Genomic DNA, 23107 nt, shown 5'->3' on the forward strand with positions numbered 1-23107 from the left:
TTTGCTGCCGCTCTTGGCGCTCTCAAATCCATTCTCTACCCTGCAGCCAGAGTGATCTTTCAAAATATTAATCTGATCTTGATTCCCCTGCTTAAAACTCTTCAGCAACTCCCCATTGCTCTTACAATATAGTCTGAGCTCCTTAAGTTGGCCTACGAGGCTCTGCAATATCTGACCCTAAGTCTCCAACCTCCCCTTTCTCCCCTCTACACATAGTGACCTTCCTTCTGTTCCTGGAATTCATCATCATGCTTTTCTTACTTCTGAACTTTTGCACATGGATATTCTCTCCTCTCGCAATCCACTATCCACCTTATCATCCTTGTGGCGTGCCTTACTTCTGCTCATCCTTTAGCACATTTCTTCCAGGTGGTCTTCTTTGACCACCAATATTAGATTATGACCGCCTCTGTGTATTCTCATAAACCCCTGAGCTCTTGCTCTCACAACACGCAGCATACATTTTTGTATCTGTTCAATTCTCTCTCTTCCTCACTAAAATATAAATTCCATGAGGACAGAATCTAGGTTTTCTTTGTTCACTGTTTGTCTTAAGTTTGCTAGAGCTACTGTTACAATGCACCATTGACTGAGTGGCTCAAACAACAGGAATTTATTCTCTCACAGTTCTGGAGACTAAAAGTCCAAGATCAAGGTGTAGGCAGGGTTGGTTCCTTCTGAGGGCTGTGAGGGAGAATCTGCTCCAGGCCTCTCCCCAGCTTCTGATGGTTTGCTGGTGATCTTTTGTGTTTCTTGGCTTGTAGATGGATCACCTTGATCTCTGCCTCCATCTTCACATGGTGTTCTCCCTGTTGTGCGTGTTCCCGTGCACAAATTTCCCCTTTTCATAAGGACATCTGTCATGTTGGATTAGGACCAACCCCAATGACTTCATTGTAACTATTACCTCTTTAAAGACCCTAATTCCAAATAAGGTCACATTCTGAGGTAGCGGGGTTAGAAATTCAATGTATCTTTTTGGGGGGGAACACAATTCAACATATAACACTGCTCTATCTCCAGCACCTAACACTGTGCTTGGTTCCTGGCCTCTAATTCGCTCAATGAATACTGAATGAACTAGTGAATGAATCCATGGATGAGCTTTACAGCATCTGTGAAATGGTAAGAAATATTGTGATACGTGTGTATGTGTGCATGCATGCACATTAGCATGTGTATCCATGCATTTCTCTGGGATGTGGGCCCCTAGTCTTCTATCAGATTCTCAGTAGTCTGTGACCCTACAAGTGCTAAGACCCGCTAAATTGTAGGATAAGCACTGCACCTTTGCTATGATATAGGGGCCCTTCATCACATGGCTCCACCTTGTTCTGCAGCCTGACCTGTTAAAACTCAAGCACCCTGTCTCCAGTCACACTGAACTACTTGTGGTTCCCTTCATGGGTTATTCTCTTGTTCACCAGAGAGCCTTTGCATATGCTGGTATCACCTCTGCCTCATCCAGGATCCATCCTTGGTCACCTGACAGATTCCTACACATCTTTTCAAAAAATCAGCTATGGGGTTAGCTCCTCCAGGAAAACTTCCCTGACCTCTCTAGAGAGGGATAAGCATTTCCACTCCGGGCTCTCATGTTCACACCTTTACTAAAGCACCTACCATCGCAGGTATGTCTGTTTCCTCCACCAGACACTGAGATCCTGGAGGACAGGGACCTATTCTAATTCAACTCTGAATTTCTACACTAGATGGGTGTCAGTCACAGAACAGGCCCTCAAGATGAATAAAAAAGAATGAATGCCTGCCCTGGGGAAGATGAACCCCAACATAAAAAATAAGCTACTAATTCCAAACTAAAATGTGTTGCTTAGTGAGCTAGATAGTGTTTACCCTCTAGACATGGCATGACCACTCGTGATGGATGATAATCTAGAAAGAGGATATGCATGTGTGGGAGGTTGGCCTGCATCTAGCCCCCAAGTCCTCTTCCAAATCTGCGAGTTTCTGATTCCATGAAAGCATGGCCTTCCTCTTTTCTTTACTTCTGACTGGAAAGGGGCTTCTAGATGGGAGGGCATGTCACCTTTGAACTGGCTGACTAGGCCAGGGTTAGAAAAGGTACTTTCCAGAAGTTTACCATCCCAGGCAGACTCGTGATGCCTGGCTTTGCCTTCTCAGCACCTCTGACTTCCCATCTGAAAACTGACTAATACTTGCTAATTGTATGTTCTGAGATCCTTTGATGAAAATGCCATAGTATGTAAGTATCAAGTATTGTTATGAATAATAAAAATGGACGAAGTTTCTGTTGCTTACTCCTTGAGTGATATTATAGAAAATGAATGTCTCTTGCCAAATCACAGGTCATATCTGCGTTGCAGAAAAGAGACTGATAAAACACATTCAACCCCTTAGTCCTTTGAATTCAACAGAGCAATGCATTTGCTTTCCCAAGACTCTCCTGTCTTTGTTCATTCGGGCTGCTATAACAAATCACCATAGAATGGGTGGCTTATAAACAACAGAAATTTATTTCTCATGATTCTAGAGGCTGGGAAGTCCAAGATCAAGGCACCGGCAAACTCAGTGTCTGGTGAGAGCCCACTTCCTGGTTCATAGATGGCATCTTCTGGCTGTGCCCTCACATGGCTGAAGGGGCAAAGGAGCTCTCTATGGCCTCTTTTGTAAGGGCACTAATGCTGTTCATGAGGGCTCCACTCTCTTGACCTAATCACCTTCCAAAGTTCCCACCTCTTAATACCATCACGCTGGGGGTTTGGATTTTAACATACGAATTTTCAGGGAGACACATTCAGTCTACAGCACCTCCTGATTTCAAAAATGCCGTAGAATCTTTTGGTGTTACTGTGGGTCGTGCTCAGCAGTCTTCCGTCATTACCGTGAAGCCTCACTGCAGTGGCTGTCTGGTGTTTTGTCCACCCAGAGCAGCACTCCGCTTCTGGGAAATGCTCTTTCTCCACTCCAACCTGGCGTTTGAAGGCTGACTGCTATGCTTTCAGAAAACTCTACCGCCTGGACACAGTGATTGGTATAGATGCCGGCACCTGATCTAAGCTAGGCCAATCAAAACCCCTCCCGGGACTTTTAATACTTGGCATCAGAAATAGGAAGTAGAAATTCCTGTCTGGCAGCAACTCTGGGAGATATGAGTACAGAACTGGCCGGCTGCCATGCATCCAGCTGTGTGGAAGAAATTAGTCTGAGAGATGAAGCTGACACTCAGAGAAGCAGAGATGGGAGTCAGAAAAAGCAAGGGAGGGAGGAAGGGAGAGAGAAAGAATCCTGTCAGTTATTTGAGTCTTTTGTTCTGGTTGTCCCTACCCTTCCCTTGGCTTGGTTACATGGACCAATAAGTCTTTCTTTTTGGCTTAAGCGAAATTCCAGCTGGGCTTAAGTCACTGGCAACCACAGAAATCCTGACTAATATACACGCGGAGCATGCTACTAGCTCCAGAAATTAATGAAGAGCCTTATAGTCTCCAAGCACTTTCAGCTCAAGACAGGGTGTTTGCTTTTTTCTTGTTCAAACCACTTTTTTGAGGTCTGATCGACATACAAAAAGCTGTACGTTAAATAGCAACATATACAACTTGATGAGTTTGGAGATAAATACACACCTGTGAAACTATCATCACAATCTTTGCCATAAACATATCTATCACCTCCAAAGTTTTCTGCTACCTTCTTTATTATTATTATTGTTTTGATAAGAACATAAACATAAGATCTACCCTCTTAGCAAAATTTTCAGTATGCAACAGGGTATTGTTAACTATGCCATACAATAGCTCTCTAGGACTTACTCATCTTATAACTGAAACTTGGCACCATTTCACTAATATCTCCTCATTTTCCTGTCCCCCCAGACCCTGGCAACAACCATTCTACTCCCTGCTTCTGTAAGTTTGACTGTTTCAGATTCCTCATATAAATAGTATCACGTGGTATGTGTCTTTCTATCTGGCTTATTTCGTTTAGCTTACTGTCCTCCAGGTTCATGAGATAGGGTGTTTTCTATCAAAGGGACTTTTGTCAAGAAAGTCCACTCTTCCTGTTATGGCAATGACCTGGGGACTAGAAGGAAAGAGACTCGACTTGGACATGAAAGGGGCTTTACAGATCACGTGGTCAAACCTTCACGGTACAGCTGGGGCAATGGAGCTTCAGAGGGGAAAGGAACAACGCTCCCAAGGTCACACAGTGAGTCAGCTACGTAGTCAGAACTAGACCCCAGTTGTCCTGATTCTTCTAACTCCCTAGTTTTCCACAGGTCCCCAATCTAAAACGATATAAATAAAATTGCAATGCATTTTTTTAAAGCACCAAACTTGATTTTCTTCATGAAATACACATTAACCCCTACCCTCATTCATTTTATCCTTTCAAGTTCATGAATATGTAAAATGTCAAGAATTTCAAGTTATATATCTGCTGGAGAGTTATGGCCACGACACTTAAAATTTTAGTTCTACAAACTATTTTGATTTGTATCCAATTCTTAACTCTGACATCGAAGTCTCGTGAAGAATCAGGTCTCTAGTCCTTTTGGTGTTCCCCTTGCAAAACTGCTATATTTGGCTGTTAAAAAAATGATGTGACCAGTTTTCATTTTGACAACTGTATCCTCAAGACTTTCACAAACTGATGATGAAATTGTCATTGATGTGAAATTATCCTTCAGCCATTGTGAAAATATGATACGTATTTTGGAAATCATCCTGCGATTCACGTCATTGTCAGACCTTTAAATATTTCTTCAGAAGGAAATGTCTGCAGGTAAGATATTTTTGCTAGTTATTAATCAGTCAGTTGATCAATCAGTCAATCATTGAGTGCCTAGTAGGTACCCAGCACTGTTCTAGTTGTTTGGGAAACAAAAGAAATATAAGGCCCCTGAGACAGTTAAAGTATATTACTGTTAGGGCCTGCCTGGTGGTGTAGCGGTTAGGTTCATGTGCTCTGCTTTGGCGGCCCGGGGTTTGTAAGTTCAGATCCCGGGTGTGGACCTAGCATAGCTTGTCAAACTATGCTGTGGAGGCATTCCACACAAAATAGAGGCAGATTGGCACAGATGTTAGCTCAGCAACAATCTTCCTCAAGAAAAAACAGAGGAAGATTGGCAACAGACGTTAGCCTACGGCCAATCCTCCTCACACACACACACACACACAAACATATATATACATATATATATATTACTATAGATATGTTTTCCATTTGAAATATACAGCAAGTTTCCCATGGCGATGTACTCTTGTTACAATAGGAAGCTAGGTGGTAGAGCAAAAAGAGCACGGGCTCTGGAATCAGGCTGTGGTGGAATGGAATGCCCATGACTAATTGTGTAAGCCTGCAGAGGTTCAGCCCACCACTACCCCTCACTCTCCTCATCTGTAAAGTTATTGTAGTAAACAATATATTTATTAATAATACTATTAATCAATAAACAATGTCAGTATTATGAATTAATAATTAATATTTCACATTATCAATTAGTAATCAATGAAAGTATTAATTAATGTTAATATTGTTAATAAATATTGTCGACAATTGATATTAATAATTATGAATATTACCATTAATAGCAATTAATATTATTATTGACATTAATATTTATTATAATAAAGTTATTTTTCTTATTCTAGCAATAATAGCTACCCTTCAAGGTTGTTCTGATAATGAAATGATATCATTTACCCAGTATATAGTAGGCGCTCGATAAATGCTAACTAGTATTATGATGAACCCCTGATATATGTTTGGGTCCAGTTGTTCGCGAAAGTGTGGTAACTCAGGAAAGTTTAGCAGGCATTTTAGGCAGCAGTACAGTGTAGGAATCAAGAGCATGGGCTCTCGAGTCTAACAGAATTTCCGTTCAATCCCAGCCGTACCACTTTAACTAGCTATGCGGTGAAAGGGTGCCTGGAAAGAATTTAGCACAGTGCATCTGCTCACGTGTAACTTTGTTCGCATCTGTGCTGTAGAAAGACTGTGGCCACTTTATAAATTACTGATATTTAGACATTTTTCTTTTCAACATTCACAGGTAGGGACAACTGAACCACTATTTTCATCTGCTTTTGTCATAGGTGTCTGAAAATACTATCAAGAAACAGATTTAAAGAGCACTTTTAAAAAGCACTCAAAGATTTTCAAGATGATGTATCAAATTTCAAGAAGTCCCCTTATTATTTTTCAGAGCAAGAGATAGATCTTCAGCAGTAACTCATCTGGATACTAACGTACTAAGTACTGTACTGTTTGGGGGACTTTCAGAGAAGAGGCACGTTGTAAATATATAGAACTGTTTACAATGAAATAAGATGAATCCTCTAGGTACTCTATATAGTTCTAAAGGAAAGAGAAGACAAGGACAAGAGATTGCACCGTTTCTAATGCATTTTGTAAAAGAAAAAGTAAGATCAATTTTAAAATTTTTAGGGGCTGGCCCGTGGTGTTGCAGTTAAGTTCATGTGTTCCACTTGAGCGGCCTGAGGTTTGCCAATTTGGATCCTAGGTGTGGACCTACACACCACTTTTCAAGCCATGCATTGGCAGCATCCCACATATAAAGTGGAGGAAGATGGGCACGGTTGTTAGCTCAGGGCCAATCTTCCTCAGCAAAAAGAGGAGGATTGGCAGCAGGTGTTAGCTCAGGGCTAATCTTCCTCCTCAAAAAAAAATTTCGTGTGTTAAAATTCTTAAAATAAACACACTTTTGAAATTAAAAAAAAAAAAAGATCGCACTGGACACAGTGCCAGGGAGGGAGCAGAAGAATGGTAACATTCATTGACTGTTGGCATGACACATGACATGATCTCACGTAATCCTCAAGACAGCCCCATGAGTTGGATTTGCATTTTATCCCCATTTCAAAGAGGAGAAAACAGGCCCAGAGAGTGAAGCAACTTGTCCAAGAGTTCCCAGTGAAATAGTGATTCAAACACGGCTCTATCGAATCCCAAAGTTTGTATTCATTGCAGATTTAGCTCTTGCACTGACACCAGTGACTGAGTGCTCTTGGACATGTCCTTTAGTTTACTTGTGTCTTCCATCAGGTTGCTTTTGGCTTCAAGTAGAAGAGTAACCAACGCCAGTTTAAAGAATAGATACACTTAATTTGCTCACACAATAAAAAGTTTGGAAATAGGTAGTTTCAGAGAAGGGACCACAGCTCAAACCCTCAGTTCTCTCTGTCTTTCCACTCTGCCACCTTCGGTGGGTGAGCAGTGTCTCCCTCTCAGTGCGTACTTAGCAGCTCCAAGCATCACACAATCACCTGACAACTTCCAAAAGCAGGAAGTGGGTGTAGAGAAGAGACTTTCTCTTTATTCGCCTCTCTCTTTGATCGGAGAGGAAAACCTCTCCCAGAAGCCCCCCAGTAGACTTGCCCTTTGTCTCGTTGACCCAAACTAGGCTACGTGGCCACCCATAAATGTGGCAAGAGAAATGAGGTTATCATGCTTGGCTGGGACCAATAGTGACAGTGGCTGGGGACAGCTTCCCTGAGATCAAGGGCTCTTGGCTTGAAGGCCTGACACATTCAGGTTTCTGCTATGAAGGAAGACATGGAGGTGGAAAAGCCAGTGAGCAGGCACCCAACAGTGTCTGACTTAGATCTTCATTTCCTTATCAACAGATGAGTGAGCTGCTCTGGGCCACCTCTCAGTGAGATGGAGGAGAAGGCGCTAGCTGCAGTTGAAAGAAAAAACAAAACGAAACAAAAACCTGAGACGTATAAATACACTTAATCAACTCACGCACTGTCAATTCAAGGTCCTTCCCCATCCCTCAAATTACACTGGTCTTTTGTAAGGTTTTTCCCCCATCAAAGCTGACCTTGACTTTCATTTTAAACTAACTTTTACAGATGGTGGTCCTAGGGGTCGGAGGGGATAGATAGGGCCTTGTCCTTCCCTGGCCTCCCTCCTACCCCTACCCCACCATCCTAACATCTGATCTCAATCAATGTGGGTTTAGGAAGTTGTCCTGCGCCGTGCTGCTCATAGACAGAAATAAGATACAGTAGAAATAATCCACTGCCGTGGCATAATAGATCCAGAACAGATTTGTTTTCTGTTAGATTTCTAAGTGAATTATATTTGACCTCAAGTCCATTCCAATTGGACATTTTTCTACTACATTTTGTATTATTCTAAAAAAACCAACAGTTGCCATATTTTCCTTAAAAGCAGCTGTCAGATTTAATCTTGTAACAGTTTAATAACTTAAAACACCCCCCAAAAATAGTTTAGGGATCTGTGCCATGGCAAGAATTCTCATTTATTGTTTTCCATTCAATATTTTACCATCAGCCTCTTACCCCAGGGAAGTGTAGAAACTGAATGCTTATTAAAACATCTCATAACCTTTCTAAAATTGCAGTGCTATGAAAACTGTATTTAAACTGTAACTCAGATTCTTAATAACTATCTTTTTTCCCATATGTAGAAGATTTATTTTCTTATCTTTATAGGAAATGTTCTCTGTTTTTCCCACCGATTTTTCCGGAAGACTTACGGCACACCATCTTTACCTCTTCAACGTGGTGATCCAATCATCGCTTCAACCTTCCCTCTTCTCCTTTTAAATACTTACTGAGCCAGAAAAATACTGAGTACCTGACTCTTCAGTGCAAGAAGCAACTCCAGCTCTCTCCTCAAGCAAAATGAAGTGGAGGAGGGTGTCATTGTCTTGTGAATCCAATTAGCCCTCACTGTTGGTAGTCAATCTAGCACACTTCACATCACCTTGGTCTCCACAGCCTTGGAAGGAGGAAAGGCAAAAAGGTACCCGAATTATCAGGACTATTATGCGTGCCCTATCCGGCCTTGACTATGACTTCATTTATTCATTCATTCACAATGACTAATTGTGCCCCTCCTATGCGCCAGGCACTGACGGTTCTAAGCACTGACAAAATAGTAGCAAACAAGACAGACAAACATCTCTGCATTTAAAAAGTTTATACACACCCTGGGATGGGGAAAATTAACGCCGTCCAGTGAAAACATGGAATGTGAAAGCATGAAAGAACTTTAAAGGGCCTCCACGGCAGTTCAGCCTCCTCAATGGACTGATGAAACGTTGGACCCAGAGGAGGGACACAACTTATCTAAAGTCACACAACTGTCAGAGGAGCTGGAATTGGAACCATATCTCTTGAATAATCATTGCTAATGTTTATTAAGTGCACTGTGCATTATGTGTATAGGTTGAAGCATAAAAAAATGCTGATATTTGATTTTTTGACCTACAGAAATGAGAATTTCAGGAGGTTCAACCTATTGTTATCACATTAACTTCTCACAACAATTCTATAAGGTCAATAATACATCATCTCCAACTGACATGTGGGGAAATGAGGTGAGAGAAGTTAATAATGTACCCACACAGCACAGCTGGGCTTTGAACTTGGATCTGTTTGAAACAGGAGCCAGAGCTTTCAGTCTCTATGCTATGCTGCCTCCTGTGTTAGTGGCTGTTACTTTCTATCGTACTGTTTCTCACTCCAGAGGTCATACAGTCAGTTGGTGATATATTCACTTAAAAGCAGAAATCTGGACTTCACAGATTCGGCAGTTCTGATGAAATCAATTATATAGACACTCATTATATAAAACCTGGATCTGAAGTGTCAAAATAATTCCTGTGAGATTCCTCACAGATTTAACAAGTTATTTTGAAAATAGTGTCATTTAATGTTTGAAATAAAATGATGGCAGCTATTAAAACTATTTTAAAATATGTGCTTAATCTAAAAGCAGGATATTCTAATCGCATCCCTGGTCCTTCCCAACAACTTGATCTTCCTCTTGTGTGGTTTGTGCCTGATGATATTATCAGTATATTCTCAGGCACTCTGGCTAAGGAAATTCAAAGTCGTTTTTTTTAACTCTTCCCTCTTCATCTGTTGACAATATCCACTAACCAATTAATCAACAAAGCCTGCTAGGGCTCCCCTCAAGTTCATCTCTTAAACCCAATATCACACCCCCATTGCTACTTCTTAAGTTTATTCCTCATCACTTTCTTGCTTGGGTGCAAGCCTTCACGATGCCTTTTTCAAATGGGATAAAGTAGAAGAGAAACACAACAGCAATTGAGTCGCCCCTCCCGGACTCCAGGAAGCCTGTAGTTTTGCTTTACTTTTGGAGGAAGCATGTTGTAAATTGCGTGAGGGATGAATCTAATCCCAGCAGTATGAATGTAAGAGCAGAAGAGGATACTGAAGTGCCAGTTGCACAGACATCTTTGTTCACTCAGATACCCCTACAATAGAATGCAGGGTTTCTTAACATTTTTCTGCCTGTTTGTCCTGGGTACATGTGATGATCAGAACATTAAGGGAGTGTAGCGCTCCACTTGGAAGCCTTGAAAGCAGAAAATCCACGGAAGCCTGAACAATTCTAGGATCAATAGAAATTCCAAAATAAATTTGCCTAAATGGGAGGCTCCTCAATGGAGAATGAATGCTTGGTAATCTGAGGAGGAATCATTAAAGGTCAAACATCAGATGAGCGCAGGAATGGGATCAGAGTAATGTTGAAGTGGCTTATCAGACGTTAGTATTCTCTCCACCGTCACATCTTATGCATTAGTTTCCTAGGGTTGCTGTAATAAATTACCATGACATGGGTGGCTTGAAACAACAGAAATGGATTCCCTTACACTCCCAGAGGCCAGAAGTCTGAAATCAAGGTGTCAGTAGGGTGGGTTCGTTTGGGAGGTGCTGAGGGAGAATTAGGTCCATGCGTCTCTCTTAGCTTCTAGTGGTTGTGGAAACCATTGGCATTCCTTGGCTTGCGTCTACATCACCCCCATCTGCCTCCATTGTCGCATGGCCATCTTCCCTGTCTGTGTTTGTGTCTTCACCTGACCTTCTTATAAGGACATCAGGCATTGGATTTAGGGCCACCCTAATCCAGTATGACTTCATCTTAATTTAACTAATTATATCTGCAAAGACTCTATTTCCAAATAAGGTCATGCTCTGAGAGGACATGAATTTGGGGGGATACTATTTAATCCAGTACACCTCTTATTAGAATTAGGACCAGCAGAATTATGGTGGGGTGTTTGATATGATGCCTAGACTCTCCTTTAACTTTTTCTTCCTAGAGCAAAACAAACAAAAACAAAATTCCAGTTTTGAAGGGAACGTATACAATAGCAGAATCTGAATAGAATGCTTCTCGTTGCTATTTGTAAGCTCCCAGTTTCCTGGAAAGTACCTAAGTGGGGAATTTGTTGAATGCTTCCTATTAGTAGATTGTTTTCATGATTGGCCTCTGATTCTTACTGGAGTCAGTTAGTCCATTCACAAGACGTCTTGGTGTTGCCCTCCCTTGCCTTTCTGCCAAGCCACATATTAACACACCAACCAGCTTCCAGCAACATCAGCCAGGTGATCATTGTAATTTCACGGAAAATATAGCTCATCTCATCAACTTGGGCAAAGACTCGGGAGCAAATACCGTGAAGGATCTCTTTACCAATTATTGACACAATTCAAGCAGTTTCCGTGCCTCTTACTCTCGTGGCCATTGGTTAGGACCGTTTTGAATCCTGCACATAGAAACCAGCTGATGTAGGATTCTTTGAAGAGGCTACAAATTCCAGGGCTCCCCGAACCTGTGATGTGGGAATTTCCCAAGGTCGGGTGAAGGGACCCGTTGGGAAAGTTGCAGAGCCTCACTCACAGTGAATCTCCCCAACTGCGGTGTTGAAGACTGCACAGTTCTGCTACCAGAGGAGCAAAGCCTCCTTACATGGATTTTATCTTTGAAATGGAAATCTCAAAACAAAGATTGCTGTTTCTGGTGAGAAGGAGAGGCCCTTGTCTTAGGTAAAGTAGGAGTAATGAGAATTCAAAATTTTTTCATGATGATGATTTGGGCCCCTTAGATGATCTGGAGAGCTTTCTTCCTTCTGTTCAGGATATCTGTTTTGTTCACCTCATCGCTAGGAGAGCCTCTCACCACATCCCAGGGAGAAAGCTCTGAACAGCATGAAAGCAACCGTTGAAATCTTTAGGTTTGCTCAGGTTCTGGTGTAGAGGCAAAATTCTATTGCTTACAAGTAATTCTTTTTTAAACTAAGCATGTCCAGTTTGTTTTCCCAAACACACCAACCAGATAAATCACTTCACCAAATAAGAAAAGAGCTTACTAGTTAACTCCTGGGAAAAGATTTCCACCGATAGATTTCAAATCTGTTTCATCCCCCATCACCAGACAAATTATTGGATTAAGAGTTGTGCAAAAATAAACCGGAGACAAGAAGGCCTTCAGAAGATCTGTTATTGTTGATGGTTTGGAATTGTTTATTTCCTTGAATGAGAAGACGCTTTTTTGCTGTGACACAAATCTCAATATCCTCTCCTCACTCTGCACCCCCTACCCAGCCTGTCCCCCTGAAACAACTAGTAGAACTCAAAAATAAGCGCCAAGCCCCACTCAGATTGACCTACAGTGTTCCTGAAGTGCAGGCATACGTAATAAACATAATGATGAAAGTCAAGGGGTGGGATGTGGCTCATTCCATCCCTTTTCATTGGTCTTTAAATAAGCATATTTTTTTACTACCTTTCTCAACTTGGGCAATTCTCTTTCCTGTCATTTGCTGTATGGGGACAATGTAGCTTCATGAAACACTTTTTCTTACAAAGCATAAGTTTATCACAAATGTTTATCAATAGACATTTGTGTTATTTTGTGTGTGTGTGTATATATATTTGCTTGCTTAGTTTTTTCCAGCTTTATTGAGGTATAATTGACAAATAAAATTGTGATATACTTAAAGTGTACAATGCAACAATTTGGTATACGTATACATTGTGAAAGGAGTCCCACAATCAAGTTAATTAACACATCTGTTGCCTCACATATTTGCCTTTTTTGGTGAGAACACTTAAGATCTAATCTCTTAGCAAATTTCAATTATACAATACAGTATTATCAACTATAGTCACCATGTTATACATTAGATTCTCAGAACTTATTCATCTTATAACTGAAAGTTTGTACCCTTTTATCAACCCCTCCCCATTTCTCCCACTCCCGTGCTCGTGGCAGCCATCATTCTATTCTCTGTTTCTATGAGTTCAACTTTTGTTTTTTAGATTCTACATATGAGTGATATCATGCAGTATTTGTCTTTCTGTGTGTGGCTTATTTCACTTAGCATAATGCCCTTCAGTTTCATCCATGTTGTTTCAAATGGCAAGATTTCATCCCTTTTTAAGGCTGAATAATATTCTGTTGTAGATATATACCACATTTTCTTTTTTTTCATTCGTCGATGGACACTTAAGTTGTTTCCACACCTTGGCTATTGTGACTAATGCTGCAACGAATGTGCGAGTGCAGATATCTCTTCTAGATAATGGTTTTGTTTCCTTTGGGTATATACCAAGAACTGAAATTGCTGGATCATATGGTAGTTCTATTTTAAATTTTTTGAGGAACTTCCATACTGTTTGCCATAGTGGCTGCACCAGTTTACGATCCCACCAACAATGTAGAAGGGTTCTCTTTTCTCCATAACCTTACCAGCATTTGTTATCTCTCTTCTTTTTGATAATAGCCATTCTAACAGGTGTGAGGTGATATCTCAGTGTGGTTTCAATTTGCATTTCGCTGATGATGAGTGATGTTGAGCACCTTTTCATGTACTTCTTGGCCATTTGTATGTATTTTTTGGAAAAAAATGTCTTTAAATTGGATTTAAAGGATCAATTTTTAAATTGGATTATTTGGGTTATTTTCGCTATTGAGTTGCATGAATTCCTTGTATATTTTAGATATTAACCCCTTATCAGATACGTGGTTTGCAAACGTTTTCTCCCATTTTATGGGTTGCCTTTTCATTTCATTGATGGTTTCCTTTGCTGTGCAGAAGCTTTTCAGTTTGATGTAGTCCCATTTATTTATTTTTGCTTTTGGTGTCATATCCAAAAAAAATTATTGCCGAGACTAATGTCATGGAGCTTATCCCCCTATGTTTTCTTATAGGGGCTTTATGGTTTCAGGTCTTCTGTTCAAGTCTTTAATCCATGTTTTAGTTGATCTCTGTGTACGGTGTAAGATAGGGGTTGAGTTTCATTCTTTTGCATGTGGCTATTCAGTTTTCCCAGCACCATTTATTGAAGAAACTATCTTTTCCCCATTGTATATTCTTAGCTCCTTTGTCAAAAATTAATTGATCATATATACATGAGTTTATTTCTGGGCTCTCTGTTCTGTTCCACCGGTCTATGTGTCTGTGTTTATGCCAGTACCATACGGTTTTGATTACTCTAGCTTTGCAATATAGTTTGAAATCAAGAAGTACGATGCCTCCAGCTTTGTTCTTAAAATTGCTTAGGCTATTCAAAGTCTTCGCAATTCCATACAAATTTTAGGGTTGTTTCTTCTGTTTCTGTGAAAATGCCATTGGAATTTTGATAGGGATTATATTGAATCTGTAGATCACTTTGGGCCATATGAGCATTTTAACAATATTAATTCTTCCAGTCCATGAACATGGAGTATCTTTCCATTCATTTGTGTCCTCTTCAACTTCTTTCATCAATCTCTTATAGTTTTCAGTGTACAGATCTTTTACTTCCTTAGTTAAATTTATTCCTAAGTATTTTATTCTTTTTGGTGATTTTGGAAATGGGATTGTGTTCTTAATTTCTCTTTCTGAGAGTTCATTGTTGGTGTATTGAAACGCAAGTGATTTTTTTGTTGTTTATTTTTTTACTTTTTATTAATATTATGATAATTTACAATCTTGTGAAATTTCAGTTGTACATTATTGTCAGTCGTGTTGTAGGTGCACTACTTCACACTTTGTGCCCACCCCCACCTCCCCTTTCTCCCAGTAACCACCAATCAGTTCTCTTTGCCTACATGTTTAACTTCCACCTATGAGTGGAGTCATACAGAGTTCGTCTTTCTCTATCTGTCTTATTTCACTTAACATAATACTCTCAAGGTCCATCCATGTTGTTGTGAATGGGATGATTTTATCCTTTTTTATGGCTGAGTAGTATTCCATTGTATATATATATACCATATCTTCTTTATGCAAACATCAGTTGATGGGCACTTAGGTTGCTTCCACGTCTTGGCTATTGTAAATATTGCTGCAATGAACATAGGGGTGCATGGGACTTTTGGAATTGCTGATTTCAACTTCTTAGGATAGATCCCCCAGTAGTGGGATGGCGGGGTCATAAGGTATTTATATTTTTAATTTTTTGAGAAATCTCCATACTGTTTTCCATAGTGGCAGTACAAGTCTGCATTCCCACCAACAGTGTATGAGGGTTCCTTTTTCTCCACAACCTCTCCAACATTTCACTTTTTGTTTTGGTTGTTTTTTGCCATTCTAACAGGTGTAAGGTGATACCTTAGTGTAGTTTTGATTTGCATTTCCCTGATGATTAGTGATGATGAACATCTTTTCATGTGCCTATTGGCCATCCATATATCTTCTTTGGAGAAATGTCTGTTCATGTCCCCTGCCCATTTTTTGATCAGGTTGTATGATGTTTCGTTGTTGAGTTGTGTGAGTTCTTTATATATTATGGAGATTAACCCTTTGTCGGATATATAACTTGTAAATTTTTTTTCCCAACTAGTGGGTTGTTTTTTTTGTTTCAATCCTGTTTTCCCTTGCCTTGAAGAAGCTCTTTAGTCTGATGATGTCCAATTTGTTTATTCTTTCTATTGATTGCCTTGTCTGAGAAGACATGGTGTCTGAAAAGATCCTTCTGATACCTGATGTCAAAGAGTGTACTACCTATTTTTTCTTCCAGAAGCCTTATGGTTCCAGGTCTAAACTTTGGGTCTTTGATCCATTTTGAGTTTATTTTTGTGAATGGTGAAAAAGAATGGTCAATTTTCATTCTTTTAAATGTGGCTATCCCGTTTTCCCAGCACCATTTGTTGAAGAGACTTTCTTTTCTCCATTGTATGCCCTCAGCTCCTTTGTCAAAGATTAGCTGTCCATAAAGGTGTGGTTTTATTTCTGGGCTTTCAATTCTGTTCCATTAATCTGTGCACCTGTTTTTGTACCAGTACCATGCTGTTTTGATTACTGTAGCTTTGTAGTATGTTTTGAAGTCAGGGATTGTGATGCCTCCAGCTTTGTTCTTTTTTCTCACGATTGCTTTAGCAGTTCGGGGTCTTTCTTGCCCCGTATGAATTTTAGGATTCTTTATTCTAATCTGTAAAGAATGTCCTTGGGATTCTGATTGGGATTGCGTTGAATCTGTAGATTGCTTTAGGTAGAATGGACATCTTAGCTATGTTTATTCTTCCAATCCATGTACATGAAATGTCTTTCCATCTCTTTATGTCATCATCAATTTCTTTCAGGAAAGTGAAACGCAAGTGATTTTTGTATATTGATTATGTGTCCTGCAACTTTACTGAATTTCTGTATTAGTTCTAACAGTTTTTTGATGGAGTCTTTAGGGTTTTCTATATATAATATCATGTCATCTGCAAATAGAGACAATTTTACTTCTTTCTTTCTGATTTGGATGTCTTTTATTTCTTTTTATTGCCTAATTGCTCCAGCTAGGACTTCCAGTACTATGTTGAATAAAAGTGTAAGAGAGAGCATCCTTGTCTTGTTCCTGATCTTAGAGGAAAAGCTTTCAGCTTTTTAACATTTAGTATAATGTTAGTTGTGGCCTTGTCATATATGGCCTTTATTATGATGAGGTACATTCCATCTATCCCTAATTCGTTGAAAATTTTTTTTTCATGAAAGGATGTTGAATTTTGTCAAATGCATCTTTTGAGATGATCATGTGATTTTTATCCTTCACTTTGTTAATGTGGTATATCACATTGATTGATTTGCATGTGTTGAATCATCCTTGTATCCCAGGAATAAATCCTACTTGATCAAGGTGCATGATCCTTGAATATACTCAAGTTCAGTTTGCTAATATTTTGTTGAGGATTTTTGCATCTATATTCATCAAGGATGTTGGCCTGTAGTTTTCTTTTCTTGTAGTGTCCTTGTCTGGCTTTGGTATCACGGTAATGCTGACCTTGTAAAATGAGCTTAGAAGTGTTCTCTCCCGTTCAATTTTTTGGAAGACTTTGAAAAGGATTGATATTGATTCTTTTTTAAATGTTTGATAGAATTCACCAGTGACGCCATCTTGGTCCTGAAGTTTTTTTTCAGGGAAAGATTTTCCCTGAGCTAACATCTGTTGTCAATCTTCCTCTTTTTTTCCTCCCCAAAGTTCCAGTGCGTGGTTGTAAGTCCCTCTAGTTCTTCTATGTGAGCCACTGCCACAGCATGACAACTGACACACAGATGGTGTAGTTCCATGACGGGGAAACGAACCCCAGGCCACCAAAGCAGTGAGAGGGCCAAACCTTACCCACTAGACCATCAGAGCTGGCTCCTGAACTTTTTTTCCCCCCACTTCTTTGAATTTAGTCTTTATTCACAACTAAGGACTCTAAACCAAACAATATCCTTTACTACCTTATCAATTTTTCATCTGTGCATACATTATTTTCTAAATCTCTATTTTGTTATTAAGGTTACGATAGTTAACAACCTTGTGAAATTACAGTTGTACATCATTATTAGTCATGTTGTAGGTACACCACTTCACCCCTAGTGCCCTCCCCCCATCCCCCTTTCCCCTGGCAACCACCGATCAGTTCTCTTTGTCCATATGTTAACTACCACCTATGAGTGGAGTCATACAGAGTTTGTCTTTCTCTGTCTGGCTTATTTCACTCAACCTAATACCCTCAAGGTTTATCCATGTTGTTGTGCATGGGACGACTTTGTCCTTTTTTATGGCTGAGTAGTATTCCATTGTGTATATTATATATATATATATATATATATATATATACCATATCTTCTTTATCCAATCATCAGTTGCTGGGCACTTAGGTTGGTTCCATGACTTGGCTATTGTGAATAATGCTGCAATGAACATAGGGGTGCATGGGACTTTTGGAATTGCTGATTTCAGGTTCTTAGGATAGATACCCAAAGTGGGATGGCTGGGTCATAAGGTATTTCTATTCTTAACTTTTTGAGGAATCTCCATACTGTTTTCCATAGTGGCTGCACCAGTTTGCATTCCCACCAACAGTGTATGAGGAGAACTTTTTTTTGTTGGGAGATTTTTTCATTACTGATTCATGGTTTTACTAGTAGTTAGTCTGTTCAGATTTTTTATTTCTTCATGATTCAACCTTCATGGTAGGTTGTAGGTTTCTAGGAATTTATCAATTTCTTCTAGGTTATCTAATTTATGACATATAATTGTTTATAGTAGTTTCTAATGATCCTTAGTATTTTTGTGTTATTAATTGTAGCATCTCTTCTTTCATTTCTGATTTTATTTGAGTCTTCTTTCTTTTTTTCTTAGTCTAGCTCGAGGTTTGTTAATTTTGGTCCTTTTCAAAAAGATCAGCTCTTAGTTTTATTCATTTTTTTCTTTGGCTTTCTAGGCTCTATTTCATTTATTTTTGCTCTAATCTTTGGTATTTCCTTCTTTCTACTAACTTTGGAGTTAGGTTGTTCTTTTTTAGTTCCTTAAGGTGTAAAGTTAGATTGTTTATTTGAGATCTTTTTTCCTTAATGTAGGCGTTTATCACTGTAAAGTTCCCTATTATAACTCCTTTTGCTGTATCCCATAAGTTTTTGTATGTTGTATTTCCATTTTCATTTGTCTCAAGATTTCTTTTAATTTTACTTTTTATTTCTTCTTTGACTGATTGGCTGTTCAGGAGCATGTTGTTTAATGCCATATATTTGTGAATTTTCCAGTTTTCTTCTTGTAATTGATTTCTAGCTTCATACCATTGTGGTAAAAAAAATGCTTGATATGATTTCAACCTTCTTACATTTGTTAAGACTTGTTTTGTGGCCTAACATGATCTACCCTGAAGAATGTTCCATGTGCACTTGAGAAGAATGTGTATTCTGCTGCTATTGGATGGAATGTTCTGTATGTGTGTCAGATCCAACTGATCTAACGTGTAGTTTAAGTCCAATGCTTCCTTATTGATTTTCTGTCTGAATGATCTACCCAGTTGTTGAAAGTGGAACGTTGAAGTCCTCTACTACTATTGTATTGCCATCTATTTCTGCCTTCAGATCTGTTAATATTGCCTTATATATTTAGGTGCTCCAATGTTGGGTGCACAAATAATTACAATTGCTATATCCTCTTCATTAATTTATCAATAGACATTTCAATAAATAAATTTTGATGCATTCTTCAATGGATTCTTAGATAGCTGATAAAAAGCAGGAAATAGATCTATGTGTATCCACATGGAAAGGTATTTGAGATATGATATTAGGTGAAGAAAAAAAGGATACGGAGCAAATATGCATACTACAATCCCATTTGTGTAATAAGAAAAAAGGGAAAGAAAACCAAAGATTTGTATATGTGAATAAGTAAAGTCTGTAAGAAAACACAAGAAGCCATTGGCAGTAAGTATGATCTCTGAGGAGGGTGAGAGGACAGAGGAATTCTCATTTTGTACTTCTGCAATGTTTGAGGAGATCTTTTTTCTTACAGTGACCTGTGTTATTTTTGTAAATTTAATAGGTATTTTAAAGAGTTAATTATATATATGTATATATTTGGAATAATATGCAAGAGGAAAAAAGAGAAAACGAGTTGAAGGGGGTCCAGAAACCTATAGTTTTTGTGTGCTATGTGAGGAGGATTGTCCCTGAGCTGACACCTGTGCCAATATTCTTCTATTTTACATGTGGGATGCTGCCACAGTGTGGCTTGACAAGCAGTGCTAGGTCTGCACCTGGGATCCGAACCCACGAACCTCAGGCTACCAAAGCATAGCATATGAACTTAACTGCTACACCACCAGGCCCCCTCCAGAAATCTGTATTTTTTAAAAATTATTTTATTGAGGTCATATTGGCTTATAACATTGTGTAATTTCAGGTGTACATCACTATATTTCAGTTTCTGTACAGACTGCATCATTTTCACCACCAATAGTCCAGCTTTTATCTGTCACAATACATATGTGCCCCTTTACCCCTTTTGCCCTCCCCTCCTTCTCTGGTAACCACTAATCTGTTTTCCTTATCTATGTGTGTGTTTGTTTATCTTCCACATATGAGTGAAATCATGCAGTATTTGTCTTTCTCTGCCTGACTTATTTCACTAAGCATAATATCCTCAAGGTCCATCCATGCTATCATAAATGGGGCGATTTTGTCTTTTTTATGGCTGAGTAGTATTCCATTGTGTGTGTGTGTGTATGTATATATATATATATATATATATATATATATATATACATACACACAGACCGCATCTTCTTTATCCAATCATCCGTTGATGGGCACTTGGGTTGCTTCCATGTCTTGGCTATTGTTGCGGATGCTGCGATGAACATAGGGGAGCATAAATCTTCTTGAATTATTGGTTTCAAGTTCTTTGGATGAATATCTAGTAGTGGAATAGCTGGGTCATATGGTGTTTCTATTGTTAATTTTTTGAGAAATCTCCATACTGTTTTCCATAGTGGCTGCACCAGTTTGCACTCCTAGCAGCAGTGCATGAGGGTTCCCTTTTCTCCCCATCCTCTGCAACACTTGCTATTTCTTGTCTTGGTAATTATAGCCATTCTGACGGGTGTGAGGTGATATCTCATTGTAGTTTTGATTGGCATTTCCCTAGTAATTAATGATGTTGAACATCATTTCATGTGCCTATTAGCCATCTGTATATCTTCTGTGGAAAAATATCTCTTCATATCTTCTGCCCTTTTTCTATCTTTCTTTTTTTTTTTTTTGCTTAGGAAGATTCACCCTGAGTTAACATCCGCTTCCAATCTTCCTCTTTTTTGCTTGAGGAAGATTTGCCCTGAACTAACATCTGTGCCAATCTTACTCTATTTTGTATGTGGGTCACTGCCACAGCATGGCGGACAAGTGGTGTAGGTCTGTGCCCAGGATCTGAACCTGCGAACCTGGGCACTAAAGTGGAATGTGCAGAAATTTAACCACTAGGCTGTTGGGCTGGTCCCACTTCAAAAAAAGGGTCTTGATCAGGTTGTTCATTTCTGTTGTTGTTGAGTTGTATGAGTTCTTTATATATTTTGGAAATGGACCCCTCATCAGATATATGGTTTGCAAATATTTTCTCCCAGTTGGTGGGTTGTCTTTTCATTGTGTTGATAGTTTCCTTTGTTGTGCCAAAGCTTTTTAGTCTGATGTAGTCCCATTTGTTTATTTTTTCTTTTGTTTTCCTTGCCTGAGTATAGACATTGTATTGAAAATGATACTTTTAAGACTGATGTCAAAGAGTGTACTGCCTATATTTTCTTCCAAGAGTTTTATAGTTTCAGGTCTTAGATTCAAGTCTTTAATCCATTTTGAGTTAATTTTTGTGTATGGTGTAAGATAATGGTCTACTTTCATTCTTTTGTATGTGGCTGTCCAGTTTTCCCAACACTGTTTATTGAAGAGACTTTCTTTCCTCCATCATATGTTCTTGGCTCCTTTGTTAAAGATTAGCTGTCCATAGATGTGTGGTTTTATTTATGGGCTCTCAATTCTGTTCCGTTGATCTATGTATCTATTTTTCTGCCAGTCCCATTCTGCTTTGATTACTACAGATTCATAGTATATTTTAAATTCAAAGAATGTGATACGTCCAAATTTGTTCTGTTTTCTCAAGATTGCTTTAGCTATTCAGGGTCTTTTGTTGCCGCATATGAATTTTAAGATTCTTTGTTCTATTTTCATGAAGAACGTCATTGGGATTCTGATTGGGATTGCATTGAATCTGTAGATTGCTTTAGGCAATATGGACATGTTAACTATGTTTTTTCTTCCAATCCATGAGCATAGAATATTTTTCCATTTCTTTATGCCTTCTTCAATTTATTTCAATAATGTCTTATAGTTTTCATTGTATAGGTCTTTCACCTCCTAGGTTAAATTTATTCCTAGGTATTTTATTCTTTTTGTTGTGATTGTAAATGGGGTTGCATTCTTGATTTCTCTTTCTGCTAACTCATTGTTATTTTATAGAAATGCAGCTGATTTTTGAATGCTGATTTTGTACCCTTTGACTTTACTGTATTCATTGATTATTTCTAAGGGTTTTTTGGTGGATTCTTTAGAGTTTTCTATATAGAGAATCATGTCATCTGTAAGTAGTGACAGTTTTACTTCTTCCTTTCTAATTTGGATTCCTTTTATTTCTTTTTCTTGCCTAATTGCTCTAGCTAAAACTTCCAGCACTGTGTTGAATAAGAATGGTGAGAGTGGGCATCCTTGTCTTCTTCCTGTTCTCAGAGGGATGGCTTTCAGTTTTTTCCCATTGTGTATGATGCTGGCTGTGGGCTTATCATACATGGCCTTTATTATGTTGAGGTACTTTCCTTCTATACCCATTTTATTGAGAGTTTTTATCACAAGTGGATGTCGGATCTTGTCAAATGCTGTCTCTGCATCTGTTGAGATGATCATGTGATTTTTATTCTTCATTTTGTTAATGTAGTGCGTCACATTGATTGACATTAATCTGTATTTCTGAGAAATATCCCAGGTAATTCAGAGTCAGGTACTCCAAGAACCATATATGTATTTTTAATGTACATTTCATTTAACATTTTTAACATGTTGACACATTTGCTCTCTCTCTATATGTGTGTGTGTGTGTGTGTGTGTATAAATTGTGGGACACTTGAGAGTAAGTTGCAGACATTTTAACTGCACTTCACCCTTAAATACTTCAGCATGTATCTCCTAAGAACAAGGACATTCTCCTACGTAAACACAAAGCTATCATCATATCCAAGACATTTAACATTGATGAAATAATATTAACAACAAACAATCCAAATCAATATTTCCAAAATTTTCTTATAATACCTTTTCCAGCTTTTTCACTCTGATATCCAATCAAGAATCATGCATTGCATTTAGTTGTTGTGTCTCTTTTGTCTCCTGTAAAGCAGTTCCCCAACCCACCTCACACCCTACCCTTTGAGGACTATATTTTGGGAAGAACTAACTGCTCTGTGGCTCAAGTTCTTGTTACACTTTTTCTCCCTCGTTCTATTCTCTTTCTCTTTTTCTAGT

This window comes from Equus przewalskii, chromosome X (genome assembly GCF_037783145.1).
Source record: "Equus przewalskii isolate Varuska chromosome X, EquPr2, whole genome shotgun sequence".
Lineage (NCBI taxonomy): Eukaryota > Metazoa > Chordata > Mammalia > Perissodactyla > Equidae > Equus > Equus przewalskii.